Source organism: Pan troglodytes, chromosome 23 (genome assembly GCF_028858775.2).
Source record: "Pan troglodytes isolate AG18354 chromosome 23, NHGRI_mPanTro3-v2.0_pri, whole genome shotgun sequence".
NCBI classification, from domain to species: Eukaryota; Metazoa; Chordata; class Mammalia; order Primates; family Hominidae; genus Pan; species Pan troglodytes.
The window spans coordinates 11640115-11665483 of record NC_086016.1 but is presented as its reverse complement, the minus strand read 5'-3'; the positions used below and the strand labels follow the sequence as shown (position 1 = coordinate 11665483).

Below are 25369 nucleotides of genomic sequence, written 5' to 3'. Positions count from 1 at the left end.
GTGGGGGAAACAAGCATAAAACTATTACATAATTCATGTAGTTTTCACTGGGCAACAGTATCTATCCTCTGAATGGTGAAATGGCTACTTTTCATTTATTTATTTTTTTCTTTCCTGGGGTAAAACGCTTGAAAACTGCACCACTGGGAAATTGCAGCTATAGTCCATGTTTCAACATAGTCCATGCTTCTTTGAGTTGGCCACTTACTGTTTACTCTCATCTCCTTAGCTTTAGCAGTAAAGACCTGTAAGATTTCTTCTGTTAGGATCATCTAGCCATTCCAAACATTTCTCTTAGATTTGATTCTTTCAAGACAAATCAACCCAATAAAAATCTCATAAATAACGGTGATCTAGCTACCACATTTGGTGTTCTCATCTGACCAAACCAAATTTTATGTATACATTCAATTCTCAATCCAACCCAGTCTGTTTGCCTAAGCCATTCCAGACAAACTTCCACTTCGAAGGTTTTAAATGCATAAGTCAGATAGCAATCCTTCAGTTGCCCCAGAGGCACATCACGTTCTTTGAATGCTTCAGTATAGTCCTCTTCATTTAGCAATCAGTGAGGCAGTACACTGGCATCATGATCCCTTTTTTTAGGAACTCTGTACAAAATTCCCTTTGAAAATATAAATTTTGGAAATGAGTGATGAGCAAAGGGGTTTCATTAACATTATCACAATCTCTTGATATATCTGCTTGATAATGTAGCACCTATTATTTGGGGCCATTAGGACCTTGGCAGAAATTCTGGTAAATGTAAAGAAACCACATTTAACATCCAGTTAATTTAATTTTTGTTTGTTTGTTTGTTTGTTTTGTTTTTGTTTTTGTTTTTGAGACGTTGTCTTACTCTGTCACGTAGGCTAGAGTGCAGTGGTGTGATCTCGACTCACTGCAACCTCCACCTCCACCTTCTGGGTTCAAGCAATTATCTTCCTCAGCCTGGGATTACAGGAACCCACCACCAGGCCCACCTAATTTTGTATTTTTAGTAAAGACGGGGTTTCACCATCTTGGTCAGGCTAGTCTTGAATGCCTGACCTTGTGATCCACCTGCCTCGACCTCCCAAAGTGCTGGAATTACAGGCATGAGCCACCTTGCCTGGCCTCAATATTGTTTTTAATAATTTCTGCTTTACTTGCAGTTAATCCTATCAGGCCGTCTACCATACCCAGTTGTGTCAGCAAGAAGATCTGTACAATGATAAGTAACACATGGCTCCCAGGGCTAACATATCCCTAACACTTATATAAACACTTTTTCAGAAATTTGACAATATTTTATAATTAAACAATATCTTATTTTACAAGAAAAGATATGGTATCACAATACTCTGAGCAAAGAGTTAATTTGCTTCTCAAATTTCCTAGATAATGAAGTAGTCCTAAAATATTTAACTCAGTATTGGTAGTAGTTTCAATTTGAGGAAGTGTTCTGAATAGCCTTTTTAATGCTGATGTCATAAGATTGTGTTACAAACACAGACTTTCATTTAAAGACACTTTATTTTTAATTTTGTTCTAAAAAATAAAATTATATATAAATACACATGTATCCTAAACTATATATGTATAATATACATATATGTATATATATATACACACAGAGAGAGAGAGAGAAGGAGAGAGAAACAGAGACAAAGAGAGCCATAAATCCTGCATTTGTTGTTGTCAGTGGTGTTTGATAGCATCACTTTGTAACTCAATAGGATGTATCTGCACAAAGCTAAAATTAATTTATTTTTGCCATACAAGGCAAGTGTATCTTGTTGACGTCTATAGAGAAAATAAATCACCCTCTAAAGAACTGTTTATAAATAAATAATTGATATCTGAAAATTCAGAAAAAGTACCACTATCATTTTACTTACCATATTGCATTGAAATTATATGTTTATGCTTCTCTTGCTTCTACCTCTCTGTGAATTCAAGGTTAGAAAAGGAGAAATTTTTATCTTAGCATTCCCAGGACCAATCACAATATCTAATACTTAGAGCATGCAATAAATGTTGGTTGAACTGAAATAAATCTGATATAAAAACAAATAATGCTTTAGGGAAGTGATTTTTCATTTGAGATTATTTTCTCAGAAAAATTAATATGACCAGGTTGTCATCCTATGCAAACATTAGTATGCCTTATTGATTTTTCACTAAGTTATATAGCTTATAAGACTTTTTTATGGGTGTCTCTACCTATAAATTCCAGGCACTAACAAACCTGTAGAAATTCATAAATTTAATGCATTTTATCAAGTTGATTAATACAGCATGAACATTTTTCAACTGGCTTCGCAAATCATTTATTGTTAAATGTTATTCTTATACCTGTATTAGAGAGAAAAAAGCCAGAGGTGGCAAGGTGATATACAGATCAACTGGAAATCCACAAGTTTTGGTTTGGAACTCTTTGGAAAATTGAATAAAGAGTCACACCTTGCTCAAAACTGAATTAGTAAAAGCGATGTACATATCAATAAACAAACTTCTCTAATTAAAAAAAAGCATTAAAAATATAGTCAGCATATATTTTTCTGGAATATAAAATTGAGGAACTAGAATAATTCAACTTCAATAAGTGTAACTAATTCATTTTCTGCAAAATATTACCCAGAGTTTGAGTATTTTTCTATTTATTCTATCAGAAAAAAATGATATACCACTGTACTGGAAATATTCAGAAAAGTTTGTCTATTTTTTAAAATTGTACTTATTATACCTTTATAACCATGAGATAATATATTTATTATTTGAATGAGAATTAAATGTTTATGATTTATACAAAAATGCCTGACACAGACTACTATGCCCACAAAAGTTGAATGGTTGTTTTTAGCTTATATATACCTATACAGGTTAATAGATATATCTTTCTTCTTTTTTCTTTTTTTTTGAGACAGAGTCTCACTCTGCAGCCCAGGTTGGAGTGCAGTGACATGATCTCGGCTCACTGCAAGCTCTGCCTCCCAAGTTCACGCTGTCCTCCTACCTCAGCCTCCTGAATAGCTGGGACTACAGTTACCCGCCACCACGCCCGTCTTATTTTTTGTATTTTTAGTAGCGATAGGGTTTCACCGTGTTAGCCAGGATGGTCTCAATCTCCTGACATTGTGATCCGCCTGCCTCAGCCTCCCAAAGTGCTGGGATTATAGGCGCGAGCCACCGCACCCGGCCAATATATCTTTACTTCTTATAAGAAATGAGTAACTTTATTAATTCTACCAACAGATAACATTCTTCCTCTCAGAGAGTAATATGCAATCATTTCCTAACCTTATTTTATTGCGCTATATTTTAAATATAATAAACGTGTCAAAAATGTGGTTTCGTACTTCTTATTAATTGATATATTTACCTAATTACACTAAATCTAGAAAATACTATTGTGCTTATTCAAACTTCTCTTCTCTTCTTCAGAGGCAAACCTGTATAATTTCTTTGGTTTGTTTGTTTTAAGACGTAGTCTTACTCTGTTACCCAGGCTAGAGTGCAGTGGTACAATGTGAGGTCACTGCAACCTCCGCCTCCCGGGTTCAAGCGATTCTCCGGCTTCAGCATCCCAAATAACTCGGATTAAACCCTTATAATTTCTATCATGATTGATTAATTTTGTTCATCTTCAAATTCCAATAATTAGAATTCCTACAGGATGTGTGTGTGAGTGCGTATCTGGTTTATTTTCTTTAGCATAAATAAATATTTGAGATTTAGCCAAATATTTGTGTGTATCATTTGTTTATTTTTCCTCATATTTCTGTGTTGCCTATGTATTTGTCAGAGTTTGCTTATTCATTAGTCTGTTAGTGAATATTCAGATTGCTTTCAGAATTAGCTTTTACAAATAAAGGACTTAGGTGCATTCTCAAACAGGTTTTTGTGTAAATATATGCTTTTATTTGTGTTGGATAAATTTCTAGAATTGAAATTGCTGTGCTATAGGGTAGATATATGTTGGCCTTATTGAGAAGCGAATTATTTTTCAAAGCGGTTGTTCCGCTTTTTTTTTTTTTTTTTTTTTTTTTTTGAGACACAGTCTCGCGCTGTCGCCCGGGCTGGAGTGCACTGGCGTGATCTGGGCTCACCGCAAGCTCCACTTCTCAGGTTCACGCCATTCTCCTGCCTCAGCTTCCTGATTAGTTGGGACTACAGGCGCCCGCCACCACACCCGGCTAATTTTTTTTTTTTTTTTTTTGTATTTTTATTAGAGACGGGGTTTCACCATGTTAGCCAGGATAGTCTCGATCTCATGACCCCGTGATCCGCCCGCCTCGGCCCCCCAAAGTGCTGTGATTACAGGCATGAGCCACCGCACCCAGCCGGTTGTTCTATTTTACACTCTCACAAGAAATAGACACGACTTCTAGTTTCCCCACATATTTGCCAATATTAGTATTATCATTTTAAATGGTAGTCTTTCCAGTTTCGATGCATTTTGGTTGCATTTCCCCTTATCTAATAATATGGAGCATCTTTTCACATTCCTATAAGCCACTTGTATCTCTTGTTTTGTGAAATACCTGTTCAAGATTCTTATAACTATTTAGTGGATCTCAGGAGTACTCTGTGCGTTTTGAACACGCAGTTTTTTTCTCATACATATATGGAATAATTTATCACAGTCTATGGCTTAAAATTATATTTTCTTACATTTTGCAGTTTTATTAGGATACATTTTTAATTAATATCTACAATTTATCAATTTTTACTCTTATGATAGTGCTTTCTCTGTTCAGAAATATTTTTCCTATTATAATAGCTCACAGATATTGTTTAATTTTTTTCTTTTAAAAGCTTTCTGAATTTTGCTTTTTCATTTTTATGCCTACATTAAAAATATTGGATTAGTTTTGTGTATACAAAGGACTGATGCATGTATTTTTTTAATATGAGAATGCATTTATTTCAAAAGCCTTTGTTAAAGACTTACTTTCCCCACTGAATTATCTACATGCCCTTATAAACATTTAATTTACTGCATAGGTGGAGGTCTAATTTTGAACCCTTCTTTATCTTTATTATTTTTGTGTTACGATGCTTTGATACTGCAGCTTTCTTAGATGTCTGAAAATTGGCTCTATTTTTTTCTCAAAATTCTAGGTCCTATGAATTTTCCAAACAAATTTTGGAAACAGCTTGTGAATTTCTCTCAAAATGTTTGCCACAATTTACTACAGAGTTGTAGTAAATAGATATAGAATTCATTGTAGTCAATAAATTACAAACTATAGATTGCATTGATGCTTTTTTTTTTTTTTTTTTGAGACAGAATCTCACCTTGTCACCCAGGTTGGAGTGCAGTGGCACAATCTCGGCTCACTGCAACCTCAGCCTCCCAGATTCAAGCAATTATCCTGCCTCAGCTTCCTGAGTAGCTGGGACTACAGGCCCGTGCCACCATGCCTGGCTAATTTTTTTGTATTTTTTTTTAGTAGAGACAGGGTTTTATCATGTTAGCCAGTATAGTCTTGATCTCCTGACCTTGTGATCTGCCCACCTTGGCCTCCCAAAGTGCTGGGATTACAGACATGAGCAACCGTGCCCAGCCCCTACTGCATTGATTCTAAAGATTAACTTCCAGAGAATTCACATCAAACAATGTTGCATCTTCAAATCTATGAATATGGTAGTTCTTTACATTTATTTAGGTCTTCTGTAATGTTTCTCTACAAGAAATTTTAAAAAGTTTTAGTGTGAAAGATTTTTAAAGGTTTCACTTAAATTATTCTTAACTATTTTTATACCATTAAAATTTTACTTTTAAATGTGTTCTCAATTGTTTATTTCTAGTATTTAGAAATTCCATTAATTTTACATATTGTATTTTGTGTATTGACCTCGCATTCTACACATTCTGCACCATTATTGAATTTGATTCTTATTATTCACAACTTTTTAAATAAATGTATTAGGATTTTCTTCATATACAATATACATATATATGTTCTGTGAATAAAAATATTTTTTCTTTTCACTTTTCAATTTTTATGCTTTTCATTTCTTGACCCCATGCAAGTCCGAAATCCAGAGAGGCAGCCAAATCTTAAAGCTCCAAAATGATCTCCTTTGACTCCATGTCTCACATCCTGATCATGCAGATGCAAGAGGTGGGTTCCCATGGTATTGGGCAGCTCTGCCCCTGTGGCTTTGCGGGATATAGCCTGCCTTCTGGCTGCTTTTGTGGGCTGGTGTTGAGTGTCTGTGGCTTTCCCAGGCACGTGGTGTTGTTGGTGGATCTAACATTCTGAGGTCTGGAGGATGGTGGCCCTCTTCCCACAGGTCCACCAGGCGGTGCCCCAGTAGGGACTCTGTGTGGGGGCTCCCACCCAACATTTCAATTCCTCACTGCCATAGCAGAGGTTGTCAATGAGGGCCCCATCTCTGCAGCAAACTTTTGCATGGGCATCCAGGTGTTTCCATATATCTTCTGAAATCTAAGCAGAAGTTCCCAAACCTCAATTCTTGATTTCTGTGCATCCACAGGCTCAACACCACGTGGAAGCTGCCAAGGCTTGGGGCTTCCACCCTATGAAGCAACAGCTCAAGCTGTACTTTGGTCCCTTTTAGTCACAGCTGGAGTGGCTGGGATGCAGGGCACCAACACCGTACACTGCACACAGCATGGGGACCCTGGGCCCAGCAAAACCATTTTATTCTAGGCCTCTGAGACTGTGATGGGAAGGGCTGCTGTGAAGACTTCTAACATGCCCAGGAGACATTTTCACCATTGTCTTGGGGATTGACATTCAGTTCCTTGTTACTTATGCAAATTTCTGCAGCCAGCTTAAATTTCTCCTCAGAAAATGGGTTTTTCTCTTCTATCACATTGTCAGGCTGCAAATTTTCTGAACTTTTATGCTCTGCTTGCCTTATAAACTGAATGCCTTTAAAAGCACCCAAGTCACTTCTTCAATGCTTTGCTGTTTAGAAATTTCTTCTGTCAGATACCCTAATTCATCTGCCAAGTTCTAAGTTTCACTAATCTTTAGGGCATGGGCAAAATGCTGCCAGTCTCTTTGCTAAAACATAACAAGAGTCAACTTTGCTCTAGTTTCTAACAAGTTCCTCAACTCCATCTGAGACCACATCAGCCTGGATCTCATTGTTCACATCATTATCAGCGTTTTGGTCAAAGCCATTCAAAACGTCTCTAGGAAGTTCCAAACTTTCCTGCATTTTCCTGTCTTCTGCTGAGCCCTTCAAACTGTTCCAACCCCTGCCTGTTACGCAGTTCCAAAATTGCTTCCGCATTTTCAGGTATCTTTTCAGCAGCATCCCACTCTACTGATACCAGTTTACTGTATTAGTCTGTTTTAATGCTGCTGATAGAGACATACCCAAGACTGGGCAATTGACAAAAGAAAAAAGGTTTAATTGGACTTACAGTTTCATGTAGCTGGGGAAGCCTCACAATCATGGTGGAAAGCAAAGAGGAGCAAGTCATATCTTACATGAATGGCAGCAGGCAAAGAGAGCTTGTGCAGGAAAACTCCCCCTTATAATAACCATCAGACCTCATGAGACTTACTCACTATCAGGAAAACAGCACAGGAAAAGCCTACCTCCATGATTCAATTACCTCCCACCAGGTTCCTCCCACAAGGTATGGGAATTCAAGATGAGATTTGGGTGGGGACACAGCCAAACCACATCAATGAAGCTCTCTGTTGTATATGTTAATGCTGATAATGTTTTTTTGTTTTGTTTTTGAGGAGATCTTAGAGACGAAAAAGGGGAAGCTCCATTAAAATTGGTAAAGGAAGAAACATAATATGAAAGGAGGGAAATAATGAGGTAAAAGATGTGGAGACTGCTTTCCAGACAAAGTAAGAATGAACTTCACTTTGGAATAACAAAGCAGTGCTTGCTTGGCAAGGTGAGTCTTAGAATCTGACTAACATCAACAGGGCAGAGTCTCAGGTAATTAACAAAACCAGGAAGGAACAGGGAGCAGCAATGCTGAAACACGAGAAACCAGGTTACTTTGTCCTACTTCATAGTTGTTATTTTCCTAATCATTGGAGATAAGCTATGATTAACAGAAAAACTACCCATGTAAAATATTGTCACCCAACTTCTAAGAAAAACAAGAAAGAAGATACAAAACTTATCAAACAGAATAAGTAATTTCAGAGAATCAGAATTAAGACAAGAAACAAATGTAATTACAGTAAGTGTAATTCATATCTTCAGAGACATGCAAGAAGAGGTTGCATTTTAGAAAATACTGATAATAGCTCTTGGATTAAAAACTCAACAGATGTTCTGAAGAGAACAATAGACATAGTTAAATATAGATCTAGCAAGTTTGAAGTTTAAAAGTTGAATAATTTTCTCTGAATCCAATGGCTAGGATAAAATGAAGAAAGGTAAAGGGAGGTAAAGTGAAGATAAAGAATTGTTGACATAAAGTTGTTTAAAATGCTAGAAAAAAAACGAAAGTAAACATAAAGATGGAAATAATTAAAGAACTAATTTAAATATTTTTTAGAACTAGAAATACTGTAGACTTGAGATTTAAAGTTTTTATAGAAGTATGAACTTATATTAATGGAGAAATTCTACTGATAGACATCTCTTGAAGAAGCAATGGGATACTAATGATTAGGACACAATCATAAAGACTTCCAGAGTAGGAGGATAGAAAGGTAATTTTCAATGGAATAAGAAGTAGATAGAAAAGAAAATTTATTCTTAAACATGTAGATGTTGTTAATAACTGGGACAAGACCATCAATGTCTGAAGAAATTCCAAAAATAAAATAATAAAATTAACAAACAGATTTTTAGAATTATATCTGGCAGGAGTTTGGATCAGTCATAGAGTGCAATAGCATACTTGAAAATAAGGACAATATGGCCATTTTAATGATATTGATTCTTCCTATCCATGAGCATAGAATGTTTTTTCATTTGTTTCATCCTCTCTGATATCTTTGGTGTTTTTAGTTCTTACAGAGATCTTTCACCTCACTAGTTAGCTGTATTCCTAGGTATTTGATTCTTTTTGCAGCAATTGTGAATCAGATTGCATTCCTGATTTGGCTCTCCGCTTGACTCTTGTTGGTGTATGGGAATGCGAGTAATTTTTGTATGTTCTTTTTGTATCCTGAGACTCTGCCAAAGGTGTTTTTCATCTTAAGGAGCTTTCGGGCCTTAAGCTTTTGGGCCTATAAAGTTTTCTACATATAGGATCATGTAATCTACAGACAGGGATAGTTTGACGTCCTTTCTTCCTATTTGGGTACCTTTATTTCTTTCTCTTGCCTAACTGTTTTGGCAAGGACTTCCAATACTATGTTGAACAGGAGTGGTGAAAGAGGGCATCCTTGTCTTGTGCACAAAATACACTAAAATAAAATTGCTTAAAACTAGTGATAAAGAAAAATTCTCAAAGCAGCCAATGACAAAAACACGGTTTGCACAGAGGAACAAAAAATGCCAGCAAACAATTTATTGGAAACAAAGAAAATTAGAAGATAATGAAGCAACATCTTTAAAGTACTGGAAGATAAACATTGTCAGCTGGAAATTGTAGACTCAGAGAAACCATCTTTCAAGATGTAGGTGAAATAAAGATTTTGTTCTGGCACTTAGAACCTGAAAGAAATCATCACCATTAAAACAACACTATAAAAAATGTTAAAGAAAATGTTTCAGGCAGAAGTAAAATAATATCAAAAGGAAATTTGGATCTACATAGAAGAATGAAAAGTACTGGAAATGGTATCAACATGGTTAAATATATAAGATCCTTTTATTTCTGTTTGAATTCAATTGATTGTTTAAACAAGGGGTCAGCAAGCTATAGCTTCATGGGTGGACTGCCTGTTTATGTGAACAAATTTTTAGTGAGACACATTCATGCTCATTTGTTTGTGTATTATCAATGGGTGCTATAGAATTACAAAAGCAGAATTAAGTAGTTGTAACAGAGCCTAATGGCACACAAGCCTAAAATATTTAGCTTTTAAGGAAAGCATGTCCAGTTCTGGTGGCTCATGCCTGTAATCCCAGCATTTTGGGAGGCCGAGATGTGCGGATCACGAGGTCAGGAAATTGAGACCATCCTGGGCAACATGATGAAACCCCGTGTCTACTAAAAATACAAACATTAGCTGGGTGTGGTGGCATGTGCCTGTAATCCCAGCTACTCGGGAGGCTGAGGCAGGACAATCGCTTGAACCCGGGAGGCAGAGGTTGCAGTGAGCTGAGATGGCACTACTGCACTGCAGCCTGGTACAAAGATAGACTCTGTCTCAAAAAAAAAAAAAAGAGAGAGAGAGAGAAGAAAACAACATTATTAACCTCTAATTTAAACAAGAATAATAACAATTTATAATGAGTTTACAACATATATAAAAATAAATTACATGACAATAACAGAACAACAGTTAGGATAAAATAAAGAAAATGTTGTTATTCATGATACTGTATGTAAAGTAGTATATTATAATTTGAAGGTAGAATGTGATGAGTTAAACATGTATACTACAAACTCAAAAGCAACCATTAAAATTAACAATACAGAGAGTTTTAATTCTCAAGTAAAAAAGGAGATAAGATGAAACCGTAAAATATATTTAATTCATAGAAAAGAAGGCAAACAAGAGGGAAAATAAGCAAAAAACAGATGGGATGGTAGGGGAAGCAAAATTTTATTACCGTCTTCTTAGTTTTTTTTTCCTCTGCTAAGCCTGAGAATTAAATTGATATAAGACAGATCAACAGGAAAATGCATACAAGTTTATTTAATACATGTATTATGTGGCATGAGAGATTCTTTAAGGAAGGAAGACTCCATGACATAATCACTTATGTTCTGAAGTAGACACAGAGTAGTAAATTGTGAAATATGACAAGACAAAGGAGCTGGAACTAGTGTAGTTAATTGGGTGAAGAGGTGATTAACAGGATAAGGGTTGGTTTAACAAGGTCTGTTTGTACAGGTTTCCCTTGCCTCAACTTCTCATCCTGGGTGATGAGACTGTTACTTTCCTTCTTGTATAAAGAGGGCAACTTTCATGTAGAAATTTTACCTCCTACTTTTAAGAAAAAGGAAAATCAGAGTGCTTTAAAGGAAAATCAGAGTGCTTTTCTTGCATCTGCTATTTTTCAAGTGTCTTTAACTCAAAAAAATCAATATGCCAAAGTGGCACGTTTTGGGGTATCTGGTTCTGAATTCCTTCAGGAAAGATAGAAAGCAAAAGCAAAATAATAGGTTTAAAGCTAAAAATATCCAGGTGCGGTGGCTCACGCCTATAATCCCAGCACTTTGGGAGACTGAGGTGGGCAGATCATGAAGTCAGGAGTTCGAGACCAGCCTGGCCAACATAGTGAAACCCTGTCTCTACTAAAAATACAAAAAATTAGCCAGGCATGGTGGTGGGCACCTGTAATGCCAGCTACTCAGAAGGCTGAGGCAGGAGAATGGCTTGAACCCAGGAGGCAGAAGTTGCAGTGAGCCAAGATCATCGCATTGCACTCCAGCCTGGGTAACAGAGCCAGACTCTGTCTCAAAAAAAAAAAAAAAGAAAAAAGAAAAAAATATATATTTGCACACATAACCACATTACATATAAATGGTCTAAATATACCAATTTAAAAGCAGATTGGATCAATAAAACAAGATCTAAGTTATTACCGTCTAGAAGAAATTCAAGAATATCCTAATAAAAGATATCTATGTAAAAACAATAGCTGGCATCATACTTAATGAAGAAAAATCAGTTTATTTCCCCCTATTTCAGGAACAAGATGAGTCCATTAACTCTTAGCACTTTGTTTTAACATTCCACTAGACGTTCTACCAAGTAAAATAGACAAAAAACATAAGCAAAAGAATTACAGATGGGAAAGGAAAATGTAGATTGGTTTTATTTATAGATGGCATGTCTATGTAGAAAGTCCACTGAAATCTACAAAAACACTGCTGGCTATAATAAGTGAGTTAGCAACATAAAAAAGAAAAAAAGCAACATATTAAACTAATATTTCCATATACCAGCAATGAACAATAAAAAATTAAAATAAAAGTACTATTAATAATATCATGAAAAATGTAGAAGAATTAGGAATTAATCTATCAAATGATGTGAGAGTCTGGTACACTAAAACTCAAAACACTGCAGAAAGTTAAAGAAGACTTAAATAAATGGAAAGATGTAATATGAATATGGGTTAGAAAATTCACATGGTAAAATGTGATTATCCCTAAATATAGATTCAATACAATCCCAATTAAAATATTATTAGGCATTGTTTATAGGAATTTACACACTAATTTTAAAACTTCAGTAGAAATGCAAAGAGTCTAAAATAGCCAAAATAATTCTTAAAAATAAGAATATTTTTGAAGGATTAGCACAATCTAATACCAAAGCTTATAAGGCTACAGTAATGAAAATAGTGTGATATTGGCATAAAGATAGACAGAAATGTCATTGGAAGATAATAGAAAATTCAGAAATATATGTACAGAATTTTGGTAAATTGGTGTTCTCCAAAGATACAAAGGTAATTCAGTAAATAAAAGATAGCCCTTCAACAAATTCTGCTGGAACAATTAGATACTCATATGCAAAAAGTAGAACTTTAACACGTAACTCATGATACAAAAATTAATTTAGTACAGATCATATGCCTAAATGTAAAATGTAAAAACAAAGTGAAACAAAAGGAAGAAAAATTACGTATAGGAGAAAATATAGAAAAGTCTTTGACCTCAATACTACTTAGACATGACACAAACACCATGTTTCATCAAAGTAGAAATTGACAACTCCAGTTCATCAAAATGTAAAACATATGTTCCTCAGGAAACACTGTAAAACAAATAGAAATATAAGACACTACTGAGAACAATATTTGCAAAATATATGTCTGGCAAAAAAGTTGTGTCCAGAAAATATAAGAACTCTCAAAACTTGATAATAAATCTAGCAACTCTAATAAAAGTAGGCAAATGACTTAAATGAATACTTCTTCTCTAAAGAACATATGTAGATAGAAAGTAAACACATGGAAAGATCCTCAATATCATTAGTCATTAGGGAATTGATCTGTGTCTGTCAAAAATGGGTTGGGTACAGTTGCTCAAGCTTGTAATCCCAGCACTTTGGAAGGTCAAGGCAGCAGGGTTTCTTGACCCCAGGAGTTAGAGAGCAGCCTGGGCAACATAGTGAGATCCTGTCTCTACAAAAAAGAAAAAGACATGGCATGGTGTCTCTATGTAGCTAGGCATGGTGGCACATGCCTGTAGTACCAGCTACTCGGAAGCTGAGGTGGGAGAATCACTTGAGCCCAGGAGGTGGAGCCTGCAGTGAACTATGGTTGTGCCAATGCACTCCAGCCTGCGTGACAGAGCAAGAACCTATCTCAAAAAAGAAAAAAAGAGGCCAGGCGCAGTGGCTCACACCTGTAATCGCAGCACTCTGGGAGGTCAAGGTGGGTGGATCACCTGAGGTCAAGAGATCGAGACCAGCCTGACCAACATGGTGAAACCCCAGCTCTACTAAAAATACAAAAATTAGCTGGGCATGGTGATGCACGCCTATATCCCAGCTACTTGGGAGGCTGAGGCAGGAGAACTGTTTGAACCCGGGAGGTGTAGATTGCAGTGAGCCGAGATTGTGCCATTGCACTCCAGCCTGAGCAACAAGAGTGAAACTTCATCTCAAAAAAAAGAAAGAAAGAAAGAAAAAAGAATGGCCAAAGTTAAAAAGGCTGGCCATGCCAAGTGTTGGCAAAACTATAGAGGAAAACCAACATACATGCACTGCTAATGGTAATGGAAATTAGTACAATGACTCTGGAAAAAGGCTTGTCAGTTTTTAAAATATTTTGACGTATGCACCTATCATATGACTGCCAATCAATTTGTAGGGAAATGAAAGTATATGTACATAAAAAACTTGTACCAAAACATTCACAGCACTTTTTTATGGGAGAGAGGGGCTAATAATGAAGAGCATGTAACAATCAAATATTCATTAACAGATAAATGAATAAGCAAGCTTTGATATATCCATATTTTGAAATACTACAAGCAATAAAAGAAATGAAACTTTCATCCATACTATAAAATAGATTAATCTCAATAAATATGCTAATTAATAGAAGCCAGATCAAAAGAGAACAATATGATATCATTTATATAAAAAAAGGCATTAGAGCCTAGTAGTTAAGAGTGCAGCTTCTGGAAGCAAAATCCTTAGTATGATGTTTTGGCTCATTGTCTGCAGCATTTATTTTATGTGCGCTCTGGAGGTTTTTACGAAACAATATGCCTCAGTTTACTCATCTATATAATGACTATATTGATAGTCATCTACTTTATAAAATATGGTATTTTATAATGTAATACTTTATTATATATTTGATATATATTTTAAAATGTCTTTATTATATTTTATAAAGTATAAATAATATAAAATAATGTCTATAGTTGTTGACTTATAAAAATAAAGATTAAATGAACAAAAATATGTGAAGCACTAGTTTACTACCTAGAAAATGGTACATTCTAAATATTTTCATGATTGTAATAAATAAATGTATCCTTATAATGTTATTTTATTAATAATAAACAAAAATTTATTTTTAGAATAATGAATATTATAATTATTTTTATTTTTAGAATAATAATAATATTATTATTATTCATTCTTATATACCTTTGAAAAATCATAGGGTAAGATGATTGAAATTCTGTGTATAGCATCTCAGCAGATGAGATCTATAAGAAAGAACCATTGCACCCCCATTTACTTAAATCAGTTATAGTTTAAGTTGTTTGAAAAAAGTCATTTATTGGAATCACCACATGACATCAATCAAGAGCAAAGTGTGTAGAATACTGTCAAGTTTTTCTCCAAGAATTTATTTGTTTTCAATTTGCAACTCACTGAAGCATTGAACATTTTATGAGCTCTACAACTAACAATGCCTGGGAATTTAAATATTTTCCATGGAATATGATTACTTCAAATGAAAAAAAAGGAGCAGATATGATAATGAATAATTTACCATGTGTATATGGTACAAAGTAGAATCTTTCCCGCATGGCACATGTATACATATGTAACTAACCTGCACAATGTGCACATGTACCCGAAAACTTAAAAGTATAATAAAAAAAATAAATAAATAAAAACAAACAAACAAACAAACAAAACAAACAAACAAACAAAAAAAAAATAAAAAAAAAAAATAAAGACACAAACAGCAACAACCACAAAAACCTCAATTGTTTCTGCTTTTGTTCTATTTTTAATGAACTTAAAATTTTAAGAGAGACTCTTTCTCCTTGTTTTTAACACGTGTAGAGAGAGGTGTGGAATATTATAAAGCTTTTTATCTGACTTGGCCTGAGTCGTAGTAGATGAAGACTCATCGAGTTTAGTAGGCCGAATAGTTTTTTCTAAAAGATATGTGATGCGTTAATCCTTGGAATCTTTGAATATAATGACACATTAAACAGTGAATATTACCTTATATGGCAATGCTTGTGATTAAGTTAAGGACTTTAAGGGAAGGGGCTTATTCTGAAATATACTCACGGGTCTTTAATTCAATGACAAATGTTCTTCTTCTTTTTTTTTTTTTTGAGATGGAGTCTTGTTCTTTCGCCCAGGCTGGAGGAGTGCAGTGGTGAGATCTCTGCTCACTGCAACCTCTGCCTCCCGGGTTCAAGCAATTCTCCTGCTTCAGCCTCCTGAGGAGTGGGATTACAAGCGCCTGCCATCATGCCCAGATAATTTTTGTACTTTTATTAGAGGAAGGGTTTCACCATGTTAGCCAGGCTGGTCTCAAACTCCTGACCTCAAGTTATTCGCCCTCCTCGGCCTCCCAAATTGCTGGGATTACAGGCATGAGCCACTGTGCCTGGCCTGACAAATGTTTTTTTAAGAGTGAGTCAGAGGGAGACTTGACACACAGAAGAGGAGGCAATGTGACCAGGGAGCAGAGATTGGAGTGGTGCAGCCCCCAGAAGCTGGGGAAAAGGAATGCTGGCATGAGTAAAGGAATGCTGACAGCCCCCAGAAGCTGGAAGATCTACAGAATGGATTCTCTCTAGGGACCTCAGAGCGAGTGTGGCCCCACTGTATTTAGGACTTCTAGCCTCTAGAACTGTTTTAGAATACATTGCTGTTGTTGAAGTCATTTAGTTTGTGTCAATTTGTTGTGATAGCCTAGGGAACTAATATAATGAAGCATGGAGAGAGAGAGAGAGAGAGAGAGAGGATGAAAGGTGAAAATCATGTGCCAAAACTAAAGAAAAGAGATGCTGATATTTGTGATTAAATAGAATAATTGCACTATTTAAGATTAATCACTTGAGCCTGGGAGGTGGAGGCTGTAGTGAGTCATCATGGTGCCACTGCATTCCAGCCTGCATGACAGAGAGAGACTCTGTCTTAGGAAAAAAAAAAAAAAGATTAAGATGGTCCAGAATGCATCCAAGGATAAAATGCAAAGATGATCTTGCCCCATGTATATTTTAGCATACTACTTAGGTACTATTTATTTTTTAATTATCTCCTTTTTACATTTTGACAATTTTACCCCAGTGGTCAAGCCTTGTATTAGAAAAGACAGAAAGAAGGAAAAGAAAGAAGGCAGGAAGGAAGGCAAGGGGAAAGAAGGGGAAGGAAAGGAAGTGGAAGGGAAGGGGAAGAGAAGGGGAAGAGAACGGGAAGAGAAGGGGAAGGGAAGGGGAAGAGAAGGGGAAGGGAAGGGGAAGGGAAGGGGAAGAGAAGGGGAAGGGAAGGGGAAGAGAAGGGGAAGGGAAGGGGAAGAGAAGGGGAAGGGAAGGGGAAGAGAAGGGGAAGAGAAGGGGAAGAGAAGGGGAAGGGAAGGAAGTGGAAGGGAAGGGGAAGGGAAGGGGAAGAGAAGGGGAGGGGAAGGGGAGGAGAAGGGGAGGAGAAGGGGAGGAGAAGGGGAAGGGAAGGGGAAGGGAAGGGGAAGGGAAGGGGAAGGGAAGGGGAAGGGAAGGGGAAGGGAAGGGGAAGGGAAGGGGAAGGGAAGGGGAAGGGAAGGGGAAGGGAAGGGGAGGAGAAGGGGAGGGGAAGGGGAGGGGAAGGGGAGGGGAAGGGGAGGGGAGGGGAAACATGTTGCTTTGGACAGAATAAATGGGTAAGGGTTTCTATTTTAATTAGATGAAGATTAATTAGATTAAACCTCTGAGGAAGTCTTACTTGAGCTGAGAAACTAAATATGAGAGGGAGGAGTACCACTGCATTGGTTATAGATGGGGTAGAAGTCTACAAAAGAGTTCATTGAGGAATAGAGTAGTAAATAAGTGACTTAATAATGAGTTTGTTGCCCGGCGCAGTGGCTCAAGCGTGTAATCCCAGCACTTTGGGAGGCCGAGGCGGGCGGATCACGAGGTCAGGGGATCAAGACCATCCTGGCTAACACAGTGAAACCCGGTCTCTACTAAACAAAATACAAAAAATTAGCCGGGCATGGTGGCGGGAGCCTGCAGTCCCAGCTAGTCGGGAGGCTGAGGCAGGAGAATGGCGTGAACCCAGGAGGCGGAGGTTGAGTGAGCCAAGATCGCGCCACTACACTCCAGCCTGGGCGATAGAGCGAGACTCTGTCTCCAAAAAAAAAATAATAATAAATAATAATAATAATAATAATGAGTTTGTATTGTTCTTATTTTGCAAAAGAATGCAAGATCTGGGTAGAGAAAGGGCAAGAGGGAGGACTTCCCAGATTGAATCAATAATATTAACAGTATCAATCTGCCACTAATAGTTATTTAAGAAAAGTATTTTTCTGCTTTCAGTTTTATTTATTAAATAGTTTCTACTAGCCTAATATTAAAGTCTGCCAACTAGTTCCTTCAAGTTAATCACATTCACTTTTGATTCCCTCTTAACACATTAAGATATTTTATAACTGTGTGAGTTTAAAATCTGATGCAAATTCATTGTGGTCAGGCAAGATGCAAGACCAGTCAGGCAAATACACTTCCCTTATCTTTTATGGGTCTGAAATATCTTTTGTCTTGGGAGATGTATTATTATACAAAAGATCTATTTGGCAATTTATAGTTTGCTTTTTATCTATTCAATTGTTCCCTGGTATTCTTAGAACAGAAAAGCGAACCTTTTAAGAATAATAACATGCCAATTACCTTTAATTACTCTCTAGCTCTTTCAGTTAAACAAAAAAAACCTCTCATTTTAGGTTTAGTTTGTAACTGAATAGAACATTTTATATCTAAAACCTTAATGGAAAGGCTTTCCTATTTCCCACAATTTTCTTTTCTATTTAATGTATTCTCTAAATTTAACATATTATTTAAAATGCCATGCATATACCTGATCAACTTGAAAAGATGGAGAAACACACAAGTAAAGTTTATTATCTGTTCACATTTTATTCTGTTCCCATTTTCATAATCAAATAAATGTAGACTGTAAAATACTTATTTACAAATCTGTCTGCTTTATATAATAAACTCTGAGGAAATTGGAATGAAGTAGTGCTACAAGCAAGGGACAGAATAAAGTTTTGTGTATTAATTACCTGATTTATACTTTAGTCCCTTTAAGTAAAAGAAGGTAACAAATAGAAGGATAGTTATTAATATATTTGGAGGAGAAAGAAGGATAAAATGAAAGATACAATGTTCTTAAAAACTGAGAATTTTATCTTTTTTCAGAAGTTTAAAAAATATTTAAACATCTTCCTTTATGTTAGCGCATATTTATGTTATACATTTCATTTACAAGTAATTGTATGGTAAATAGTTACAAAAACAACAAGGAAAAGCTTTGAGTTAAGGAGCTCATGATTTTCAGTGTAAAATACATGTTATTTGAGTAATTTGGGAAACTGACAGAAGCTTTCTTGCAGTCAAGAATGCTGCTCAAAAATTAATTTTAAAATAAAAATAAAAGAAAAAAATCCTGAAAGCTTATGTAGCAAAACAAGTATTGTAGTCCATTACAAAAATTAGCCTTTTCTGAAATCATGTTAAAAAGCAAGAAGATCTTAGAGCAGAATTTCATGTACAGTTCATTTTGGGATTGATCTTACTTCCTTGGTAGGTGGTCTTACTTCATCCTGTTGGAGCCCATCATGGAGAGCTGTTTTACAAATATTCTTAGCTCTACTACTCACATAAAAATTCAACCTATGACTCCTGTTTCTGATAAAGTAGCTATTTAAATTCATTAAGAATGTTTCATCATTTTAGTATGCAAAATGCATTGTTAGATTATGTAAGTGACACATAATCTTAAAAGTTAATAAATCTCCCAGAAGAAATTAGGCTCAGATGCTATATTTATTATGGAGAATTAAGAAATACCTAAGGTTACTGTGATCATCACTTAGGAGTTTTGAATCAATTATATGAGAAACTAAAGAAGAAACTTTGACTGGAAAAAAAAGAACCAACAAGAAAAAAATTATATAAGGTCATTTTATTGGACACAAATGTTAAAAATTACAAAAACCATACATTTTACTCTATCAATCTGTTAGGAAAAACTATAGAATATGATAGTGATTGCATTGATTCTGCTTAGCAAACTAAATGCAAAACTAAGATATTCACCAAATATAAAATATAGTTATTTTCTAAGAAATAAAACTCACACATACTGGTGGCAACTGCCATTTTTAGCAGAAACCAAAACTATTTCCTGTTAACATGAAGGAAAAACCATCATTGAACACTCAAGTAATAATCAGGGGACTAGGATGGACTCTCAGTAAGAAACCACTGGAATATACCTGAACTAAATCTATTCTGACAAAATTAAGTATACCAACCGAATAGTTTTGTGTGTGCATTTGTTTTTACTATATACTTTCATAATCTCAAAGGTACCTAAAAGGAGGCAAAACAAGAAAGGATTTGTCTACAGAAAGTAAAAATAAGAATGATTATAAAATATTGTTAAAGAAAAGACACTGCACAGAATAGTCATGGAGATTTCTGTACTAATCACCTTGATCATAATGAATAATCACTGAATTTCACTGGCCTATTTTCTTCCACAAGATTATATGTTAGGTAAGCAACTTTGGGTAATTCAATAATAGGAAATATGTTTCTTTTATAACATATCTGATTTGTACAACTATTTGAAATACATTTTATGCTATAAAATAAAAATGGTAACTCTTATTTACACAGCTATTTATTGTGAATTTGTATAAAGACAGCTCATCCTTAGAACATAATAGACTAGGATGCTTGGTAAAGTATATATTGTATATCTGAAAAATGTAATAGTGACAATATTAAAGTATTGCCACTTAGTGCTGTGTTACCTAAAGAAATTGTCACTTTCTGTCAGTCTTATCACTGACATTTAAATTTCAGATATAGGTGAATTCAATATTGAAGTGAATAGACCTACCGACATTTGCTTTCCTAATATTCATGGAAGTTGTTGTTGACCTCTCATAGATAAATAAGCAAATAATATCTTCAAAAATATATCTAACTTGACTCAAATACTTCTAAGTATTTTGTTATTTGAAGGGATATGAGCAAGTTGAGAAGAAGAAATGTGGAGAGAGAAATATTCATGAAAACTAAATTTATAACATTCAACTATTGCTCAATTCTTAGAAATTTAATCACTACTTATATTTTAAAGCAAAATATTTTTGAACTTTAGAAAAATATGACTTCATCTCTCATATGTCCATTCAAAGTTTTAAACAAAGTATAAAAGGAAATTAAACAGTGGAGGAAATGAGAAAGGTCATAGGCATTCAAGAGGTTTCAACAAATTTCTGGAGGAATGAAAGGTAATTGAAGGATGTGTTAAAATAATTTCTATTATTATCTTTATAGATTTAGTGTCCAGTAAACATTTTATAAACAATCCAACTTGCTGTTTTGTGTTCTTGAACTTTATTTAAACTGAATTATATTGTACATATACTTTTGTGACTTAATCATATCACTGCATATTACATTTGTGAGAGTAAGCCACATTAACATATCTAAATAAAGTTATCTATGTTTTTCTAAAGTGTAGTATTCCACTGTATGAATCTACCACATTCTACTGTTGTTTAACTTTTGCATTGCTTATAGTACTTAACTGAGCCTGTAAATATTTTGGATCACATTTCTTAGTGGCCAACCACGTACATACAAAATAAGGAGTGAAAGCCAATTGCTGATTAGAATATATGGTCATCTTCAATATTACTAGGTAATACAAGCCTCTTTTTAAAACGGATATAATTTCCATTTCCAGGAAAGCATATGAAATTATTATTGCTCTATATGTTTGCCAGAAGTCTTTCTTGTCAGACTGTTTTTGGTCAATCTGTTGTATAAGTAATAATGTACATATAAAACATTTTCATTTGCATTTTTGTGTTAAAAATAAGTTAAAGTGATTCTAAATATGTATGGTGGACACTTATATTTTACATTTTGTAAAGCACATGTGCAAGCCATTTTCTTTGTTTTACTGTCGGGTTTTCTGTAATTTTTCCTGGCTTTACATTTAAATATTGATCGCCAAGGAATTGATTGTTACATATAATATAAGGTAAAGAATCACTTTAATTATTTTCCATATGTATAGCCAGTTTTCTCACTCTCATTTATTGGCAAATTTATTTTTCACCACTGATCTATAATACTAGCTTTCTTACATATCATGGGTTCTTATATTTTCCTTACTGTAGTCTACCTATTCCATTTCATTGATTATTTATTACTTTGTTAATACCACATTGCATTAATTCTTATAATATTTCCTGTAATATATTCTTTCTTCCTCAATAAATTATTAACTGAATTTTAATATTTTTAGAGTTTACATAAATTCTAGAATTAGCTTGTCAATATCTAAATCAAACCTTACTGGGTTTTACTTTGGATGCACTAGTTACAAAGATTAATTTTGGGGAGAAGTGATTTCATTAAAGTCTTTCTATTCAAGAATATATTTATGTCAATGTTATGTCTATGTTTATTTGAACTTTATTTAAACTGAGTTATACTGTACATATTCTTTTGTGAATTAATCATGCCACTAAATATTATGTTTGTGAGAGTAAGCCACATTGACACATCTAAATAAAGTTCTCTACTTATATGAAATGCATTTCAATATTGCATAATACGTTTGTGTCAAAGCATCTTGCTAAAAGCTCATATTCATTAGTATAATGTATCTTACAATCATTTTGAATTTTCTGTGTACTTAGTGTCATCGGTAACATAGTAATCTGTTTTCTCTTTCATAATTCTTATTTTTTTAATATTTACAATCCTATCCAAGTCTAAGACTTGCAAAAGGATAAATAAAATTGCTTGTACCATCTATGTTTATTTTGTTCCCAATCACAAAGGAAATATTTTAACATTCCATTGTTAAGTGTTATAATTTCAATAGAACTTTTGAAAACAAATGTTATCAGTTAAACTAGATTCTCTTTTAATTTCGGGTTGTTAAAATGTATGACTTTTTAAGAAAATAAAATTAAATATGCTTATAATATTGTTAAGTTATTTGTTGTGGTGTATCATATTAATTGATACCTTTACATGAGGCCATTATTGCTTCCCAGGGTTTCTTAGAATAAACATTGGCTGTGATGTCTTACATTTTAATGCATTGCTTATTTCTGCATGGAACTTTTTTAAGTTTTCCTTCATTATTTTCATAAATTACATTGGTGTTTAATTTACTTTCCCTTTACTATCCTTGTCAGGTTATAATATCAGAGTCATAATAGCATAATAAAATGAAATGGAGTATGTTCTTTCCTGTTTCATTCTCAGAAAGAATTGTATGTAAGATTGGAATTATTGTTTTGTTTCATGTTTGAAACAACTTGCCAGTAAAGTCATCATGGCTTGAAATTATCTTTATGATATGATTTCTGACTACTGATTACATGCATTTGTTGTAGCACAATTCAGATTTTTCTTTTCACTTTAGGTTACTTTTGGAAAAATGCTTGTTTCAAGTAATTGCACACATTTTACACATATTTCCAAATTTATTGAATTAAAGGTTTTCATACTACACTAATTTACCTTCTTGATATTTGTATTATTTATAACAAAACTCAATAAACTGTGGCAAATAAGCCAGACAGTATTTATAAATAAAGTATTACTGGAACACTGTCATGCTCATTCATTGACATACTGTCAATTTATGCCACAACAATAGAATTGATTAGTTGCAACAAACCATATAGCCCAAAAACCTAAAATATTTACCACCTGATCCTTTCCAAAAAACAAAAAAAATTCTTGACACCTGATGTATAATTATTTCCTATTTTGATTCCTGAGATTGCATACTTGTTTCTTCTCTTAATTTTATCAAGCCATTTCTCCATAGTTTTGTAATTATATGGCTCCTACAACAACTAACAAACTTTTGGCCATATTTCTTGACTTTTCTTTCCCTGTATTCTTAATCACTATGCATGTATTTTTTATTTCCTTTTATTTCTGTTGATATTTCTAACTTCTTCCAATAAATTCAAAACATTTTAAATATTAATTTGTTGTCCTCATAAAATAAGAATTTAAGGTTCTACATTTTCCTCTAAAATGACACATTTTATAATGTAGTGTACATTTTTTAATTAAAAATATTTTATAATTTCCATTATGATTTGCTCTTGGGTGTTGAGTTACTAAGAAGTATATTTCTGAGGTTTTTCTTCAATATGACTGACTATAGATATTCGAATCTAGTTATTCTCAGAAAGAGAAAGCAAAGTTATGGATAAATAATCATTAATTCCAATATCTATATTGACGGAAGAGTGCTAGAGCACCACAAGAAGAAACTTGAACACAGAAAAATAAGGAAGCAAAAATCCAGCAGAGATTATACTCTGAGGGACTTGATGTTCCATGGAAAAGCATAGGTGGGGGTGTCTTTTGCTCCTCTCACCCCTGCGGCAGACTGCTTGTTTATGAACTGTTGGAGAGCCCTCCATTCTCACAAGCCCAAGCACTGGTGTGGGCTGCAATCTTGGAACAACTTGAGGACAGAGAACAAGGCTACTATTTTCTGCAGTGCCACTTGCCCTTCACCCAGCCCCAAGATGAGGTGGTGGGCACCATACTAGATATGCCTCTGTGGTGGACCTCTATACTGCCTTTGAGTGAGAGAGAGGCTTGCCCCATCCCGTTGACAGCTTCCTTCTCCGTCCCTGCGTCGAGCTGTGGCTAGATTTCTCCATGAGAGCAGAGGGCGAGAGGCGTGAGAAGCATCTTCTGGAAGGTCTGCGGGCACCCTCCTGCGGGTGGACAATGAGCGCCTGGGAGGCCATTGTCCTTGGTTGGGGAGCGGTCCTCTGGATCTAGCCTAGCAAAGAGGCTGCTCCGGATGGGGAGGGAATGAAAGCCCCTATGGCTCCCACGCAGATGCCCACGTTGCCCAGGCCTTCACAGACCCCCAAACCGGAACCGCCGGGAAAACGATTGCCAACCGGCCACAACACCCAGGCAGAGACGCGGGGAGAGGCTGACCAGAAGAAAGGCCGACGTGCAAGAAACCCAGCCTCCGGCGCACAGGGAACATGTGTCCCAAGGCGCACGCACACACAGACGGACAGACATAAAGAGAGGGCGACGTTAAGAGCGAGAAGGGAGAGAGAGAGAGAGACTTAAGAGAGAGACAGTAGTGGGCACACAGACACGCACGCGCGCGCGCGCACAAACACACAGACACACAGACGCGCACACATACCCCCATAACGCACACAGACATACAGCAGGTAACACCCACCCCCAGGCAGCCCCTGAAGCTGCCGGGTTCTGCTCTCCGCGACTACGAGCCGCCGGTGAGACAGCAGCCCACGGGCACACAGGGAGACCTGTCCTCGACATCACAAGGCCGCCACTTTTGGGGAGACTCACCCACACACCGTCCGCGCACGCCTGAGGCTGGGATCCCACGCTGCCTCCCCGGCGATATGTCTGAGGTTTCTTCCTCCTGGGGTTTCTTCCTGCTGGTGGACCCTCCGGGAATCCCGGCCTCCGGAGACCGTCCCGGTAACTGCCCTGGCCGGGGCTGGTCTCAGCCCCGACTCTGACGCACGATCACACAGGGCTCCCACTTCGCCAAGTCTCAGGGACCCATCCCCGGGCAACGGTGGCGGTCACTGTGACCAAAGCAGCGGCTCGGGCCTCGCGCATGCGCGTTGGCGAGGCCGACTCACCCGCCCCACCCCACCTTACTCGGCAGAGTCAGGCTGCGGACCCTTTAAAAAATGGCGGCGACGCGGCGGCTGCTGGGACTGGGGCGGCGGTGCTGGAGCTTGCGGCGGCGGCTGCGGCGCAGCCCCAGGCGGCGGGTGGGAAGAGGACTACCAGAGGGGCCTGCGGGAGACC

General features: G+C 36.0%; 1 long non-coding RNA gene across 2 annotated transcripts in view; it reads right to left on the bottom strand.

Moving 5' to 3' along the window:
• Positions 1-25137, bottom strand: part of LOC129138428 (uncharacterized) — a 48041-nt gene extending 22904 nt beyond the window's left edge. The window contains exons 1-2 of one of the 2 annotated variants that reach the window (XR_008541666.1): positions 24896-25137; positions 1881-1928 (exon numbers count right to left, since the gene is read on the bottom strand). This is a non-coding gene — a long non-coding RNA (uncharacterized LOC129138428). The remainder of the gene's footprint in view (positions 1-1880; positions 1929-24895) is intronic. The other variant, XR_010155968.1, reaches the window with a different exon arrangement.
• Between the last annotated feature and the right edge of the window lie 232 nt (positions 25138-25369).